The sequence below is a fragment of the Centroberyx affinis genome, unplaced genomic scaffold, assembly GCF_046629955.1.
Source record: "Centroberyx affinis isolate AG114_WGS23_722 - 3 ecotype Tasmania unplaced genomic scaffold, CSIRO-AGI_Caff_v1 ptg003711l_1, whole genome shotgun sequence".
In the NCBI taxonomy this organism is placed as follows: Eukaryota; Metazoa; Chordata; class Actinopteri; order Beryciformes; family Berycidae; genus Centroberyx; species Centroberyx affinis.
This window is the reverse complement of record NW_027281601.1, coordinates 63,639-69,497: the sequence shown is the minus strand read 5'-3', so window position 1 is coordinate 69,497 and position 5,859 is coordinate 63,639. Positions and strand designations below refer to the sequence as shown.

At 43.4% G+C, this 5,859-nt stretch overlaps 1 long non-coding RNA gene across 1 annotated transcript; it reads left to right on the top strand.

Annotated features, from left to right (window-relative positions):
* LOC139662155 (uncharacterized) lies at window positions 1-3,883 on the top strand. The gene is made up of 4 exons (XR_011696639.1): window positions 1-803; window positions 934-1,105; window positions 1,468-1,541; window positions 2,477-3,883. It is a non-coding gene; the product is annotated as an uncharacterized lncRNA (long non-coding RNA).
* The last annotated feature ends 1,976 nt before the right edge of the window (window positions 3,884-5,859 follow it).

Below are 5,859 nucleotides of genomic sequence, written 5' to 3'. Positions count from 1 at the left end.
AACAACTCACGTTGTACTGTGAGGAACATTAATGTATCATAGAAGAGTAGGCTACTTATGTCCCTTACTGTTGCCAAATAGAAGCTTCTCAGTGGCTCTCCGTGGATAACTTTATCTCCAACATATATTTAAGCGACATTGATTCATGTATCCTCTATTTTCCTAACTGACATGGTGATAAATAACTACAATAAGCTAACTATTATTTATATACATTTATATGGCTAAAATACGGAGCAGACGGACGCGTAGTAGTCCGTCAAAAATAGAAGTCATGCGTATCTCCAGAGCTGCGGCTCCGATCCTGTTAAAAAGCTCAACCTTTTTCTGATAAACGTTTGAACTGACACATTTAATACTGGTAATGCTTTGGAAGTGTTTTGTATGGTGTTGATTTAATAAGCTATTCGAAATTGATCAAACACATTAGGTTTTTATGTAAAAAAAAAAAAAAAGAAAAAAAAAATCTGGCGCGGGTCGGGCTCGGGCTGAGAATTCTCATAAGCCTTAGGGCCCGGGCCGGGCTCGGGCCTGAATGTCTAGGGCCCGGACCGGACAAGGGCCTAAATGTGAGGCCCGTGCAGGGCTCTACCCAGAAGAGCTCAGGAGCAGTGGCTGTTGGCTGCGCCTACATTAGATGACACACTTTCACTTTCAGGGGAGACTCCAGACGGTGCAGTAAACATGTGAGGCCTAGATACAGAGATAGCATTCCTCAAGCACCTGCACAGCGCAGGATCTGATTAGGTGGATCATCATGTGGCAAGGAATGCGGTAAAACCCGCGTGAAAATCACTCATTTGGTAAATTAATTTAAATAAGCATGAGTTATTCAACTATTCCACAATTCATCAATCAGTCATGTCTGTAATTAGTGTTAAGCAATGTCGCAGTTTTCATTGCTGGATCGTGTGTGTCATTTCCATTTGATAGAACTGTCCAGTTCCATAGAATTCTGGTTTCCTGGGAAACGGGGAAACAAAGTATTTGAAGAGCAATAAAACTTGCCAGCTTTTAGCACCGCAGGAGTTCAAAACAGAATTATGAGCACAACTGTGAAAAGATAGGCGACATCTAATGGATTTTGTTGTGAAGAAATTTCGAGGTGAGATAACAACAAATCATTCTGAATAATTGAGTATGAATATGATGCTTTTCTAGTGCAACAAAAAAAAGCATTTCTAGAGCACTGATGTGAAAATGCATAGAACACTGTATAGATTAACATGGTAAGTGTGTGAAAAATGTATCTTTTGCAAATGCACTGAAATCTTTCAAAATTCTCCAGGGGCCAGTTTCACAGACATGCCTAGACTAACAGCCTTTTTCAGCTGAAAGCTTACTTTAGGATCAGCCTTATCTAATCCTTGTCTGTGAAACCAACCAATGCAGCGCTGAAAGCAGGGCTCGATTGCTTGTTGCTTATTTGCCTTGAGTTATCAGCCACCCCCTGTGTTTTTCCGCCAGAGCTGGACCTCACCTCTCTCCAAAATATGATTCAGCTGCGAACTTCACAGATCTCAAGGAGGCTACAGAAAGAGGTATTGTATTGTTCACTCTCTATCATGCAATGATTGGAATCCCAACTTCACCGACTAGCTGAGCCAACATTACAGGCATGATAATCCGGCAGCTTCCAAATACTCACTTTTACATTTGGGTTTCTCAGGAAAAATCATTCTTATGTTCATGTGCTCAACCTGAGCGTGAATCATTAAAACAAGTAGATGGCAATATGTGACTTTGGTTATGGAGGTGATTGTGGGTAATATCTTGCCCTTTTCCATTACTGCCACTGTCTGAGTGTAGTTGTAAATATTAGACCAGAACTTTGTTGATCAGTAGACTAGTCCTTGATGATGAGTAGCGTGTCGGTTCAGCTTGTCACTTGTTCAGACTTGATACACCGATGGTTCTCAGCATGGATGCTCTGTTGCGGACTAAGAAAAAAAACAGGTTGTTTTAGATCAATCATCATGTATGTCTGTTCATGTTCTTGCTGTTCTCGCCTTTGTGACACTCAAAGGGGCACTTCACAAAAACTATGCTCTTATCTGAAAATGTCCCATCTGTGTGTCATTTAGAGGACACTTATTCCGAGTGTGTGCTAGGTGTTTTAATCAAAATAAAATAAATCAAGCTAAATATATAATGACCCAGGGACCAAAGTGTTTTTTTTCCCCCTTGAGAATAAATTACACCGAAGCCTAGAACAAAATCGAGTTCAGGAGCATTATAAGGGAAATGCCCCTTTTAAGATGAAACATGCCGTATCAACTAGTGAAAGATGGATTAAATCTTATCTAGGTTTAAGTATATCAAAAATCTTTGGGACAGAGAATCCCCTTTTCTCCAGGCATTGGAAAAACATCCTGTCTCATCTAGATGGGGATCACATTTCCATTAAATTTTGTCATCTTTCTTCCAAAGTAATGTGAACTTGGAAGGCATTCAGCTGTGCCCACTGTCCTTCTAGGTTGTGAAATCCACCCAGACTGTCTGAGGATCCAGCCCCAAGCCAGTGGGCGTGGAAAGGACTACTGCTTTGTCCCGCAGCATGACACTGTCCTGCAAGCCTCTCTGCACGCGGACATCGACCCCGCCTTCATCTGGTCAGTCACGCCAGTGGAGCTGGTCTGCGGGGCGAGGAGGTGCAAGTGCCGCGGGTGTCTGCGGTACCTCGACTACCGGGTCACCCTGCTGGAGCACATCGACTGGGGCTGGAGAGGAGACTTCAGCGGCTTTCTACTGGCAACTGAAGAGAACGTCTGAGAGGGAGCTGATGACCAGCGGTGGCTCCCAGGATGGGAACGGATCCTCCTGGAGTCCCATCTCACAACTCAGCTCCCCCTCGCTGACATCAACCACCGTTACACCACAAGGCACGAGGCACTTCTTCTCAAGACACCCCAAGATCCACGAGTGGCTTCTGAAGGCTGAAGCTGCTTACTTTTGCCTGAGTAAAGTTTGAAATTAAAAAAACATTCTGTTTTGTGTAATTGGTGCAGGAGTTATCATGTTGCTGTTGTCTGATATCTTAATGCTCGGACAGAAGGAGTGTTCTCACTTAATCAGCAAAGCAACTGAGCGTGTTTTCTTTGTCATGCTGGATGGTTTTTGTAATGATGGTTCTCTGCATGACAAGAAACAAGTTTTCATGAGACAAGTTCAATGAGGAAACCATGTATGTCGTTACTAATACATCAAAAGGCTAGTTTTAATCTACAAGTGTACAGTTCTTCCTTTATGGATCCTCTTGCCTATCTATAAGGCAAAAAGCTACACACACAGACTAATGTGTATTTGAGTTGTCTTTTAAAAAAATAAGATATCTACCATTTGACAGAAAGTGACATAAGGGTCCGTGCATTAAGTATAATTCATTTGCAGTTGTTCACGTTGTATAATGAAAAATCCCATTTTTCGGGGTATTTCCTAATTTCATTGTCCTAAGACGTGCATTGCAATTCACATTGCACATTTTGCTCAAAATACCAACATTTTGAATTGCACTTTGAAACAAAACCTTTTTTCAGTTGTATTATGTTGTAAGTCGAATTCACAGGAATCAGAATGAGGATCTTGTGTGATGCTTATGACGACACTGCCGATCTTACACAGCGATTTTACTCTGAGAAGCATTTTCCTGGTGAGAGAGAGGAGAGAGTCACAGCACATATCACACTTGTTTGCCAAACGCTGGAGTCTGTCGCTCTTCCCTCTCCCACAGCGAATGGACATGGCAGAGCCTGGAAAAATGAGTATGTGTGACTTCCAATGTAGACGACATGGATTGGGATATAAATAGGAATCTAGGCGGCACTGTACTGTGGTTTCTCATGTTGTGTATGTCAGCCTATAGGTTGGAGTTCACCTCTTCCGATTCTGATAAATGTTCATGTTTCCACTGTGATTGCTTCATACTCATGCTTTTTTTCCCTGACAGAAGCAATGTTTAACCGTGGCTCAGAGCAAATTATGTTTGGCAGAAATTATGTATTCTGCTAAAGAGAACACCAGAGTCACATTGATTCACACCCCTGCAGACTGTGATTTTTCACAGCCTCCCCCAACATAGCCTACATTGACGGAATGCCTCTTTAATGTGTTCCTATGAGATAAAATGCTTCCACAGGCGATTTACCATTCCACCCCACTCACATTCATTTCACTTCATCAGATTACTTGATTGCTTGCTAAATGGACTGCTCCCCCTCCCCGGGGAAATATGTGTATTTCCTTTGGACAAGATGAGGTGTGGTTGATTTATTTTTCCTTGCAGTCTTGTTTTTTAGACATTCGATCAGCCTTACAAGTTCACTGAAGTGTACCGCAGGTTTTCAAATATTATAAACCCTTATTTTATATTCAGGTCTACTTAGTGGCCTAGAGCTATTTTGGAGTTTGAGATTCTGTATAGTGAAATAGAGAAAAATATCAACATAGTTTCCAAATCATGTTTATGTAGACTGAATTGAACAGTGTATTTTGTTCATTTTGTGTTCCTGTTCCAGTCCCACAAATTCCTTCCTGCATCCAGGTTATGAGAGCAAACCTGGAGAGACCGTTGCATCTGTCTAAAGGCTGCTAGCCTGACTCTTGGTGACTGCTCAATATACAGTGCATGCACTAAAGCCCCACAGTCAGAAGGCCCACAAGCAATCTCCATCCCAGCATGCTCCGATCCCGGGCCAGGGCCACTCCCAAGTCGGAGGAACCTGGATCATCTGTACCTCAACGTCCTTTGGGTAGTTTGTAGGGTGCAGCAGGTGGATGGGGAGATCTGCTATTGCCTGCATGTCCAGCCAAATCTGTCGGAGGGCTTCGGCTATTGTGCCTACTTCCGTAAACTCCTCCAGATGCACCACAAAAACGATGCACGTGAGCTTCTTGAGGAGACGCTGGCCGCCAGCGAGGCCAAGAAGAGGCTGCTCAGGGCGGCTGTAGCCAGCAAGGCAGTGAACCCCATCACACTGAGCAAGAGGAGGGCAGCGGTGGGGAAACGAGAGAGGAAACATGAAGGACCATCAATACAGACACAGTGGAGACAGTGAGCGACTGCGCGAGATCCAGCCGCCTGATGCTTTGCAGTCATTCTCCCAGGAGATGGAATAAGTCCTCCACCTTGACTCGCTCCTCATTTGGAGTGCTAAAGACTCTTGACATCGCTTTTCACAGTGTATGATTAAATTGAATTCTGCCTGCCTTTGAGGGGTAGTTTCACTCAGGGGGGTAGTGATGCAATTCACATGAACAGATCCCTTGCTATTTGGGTGTGTGCATGTGTGAATTAAAAGCCTCATCACTTTGAAGAGGCAGTGTCAGCTGTGTTGGAGTGAATCGCGATGGTTTTGCACAAGTATAAATGTGCAAATATACACAAATGTGCACACACACAAACATGCATGAGCGTACATGCACACACACACACGCACGCACAAGCAACCTGACACACCAGGTCTTAGAGAACTCTGTCATCCTCATCTTATTCTGCTCAACAGCGTGCCTGAGTCGCTCAATTGAGCCACATTACCATATTCTGGGCTTATACTGTATGAAAGTGTGTTTAAAAAAATCATTTTCCAGCCATGGAATTAATTACTGTAGTCTATTAATCTTATCTGGTGGTGCAGAGGCAGTGGATAAGGAAATGGTGGGAAAAAAAGGAGCAGGAAGCAGTGGAGCTCCAAGCTCAAGCATCTGAGAACCGGCTAATGTTCTTTTAAGAGAGAGGCAGAACTTAGAGTTCTTGAGCAGTCGCCAAGCTTAGGAAAAAATCTATTCCTGCCTCTGCATAATTCATTACAGACGTGATGATGATGTGCTTGTGAGATAGACAACCCTGACTACCCTGGCAAT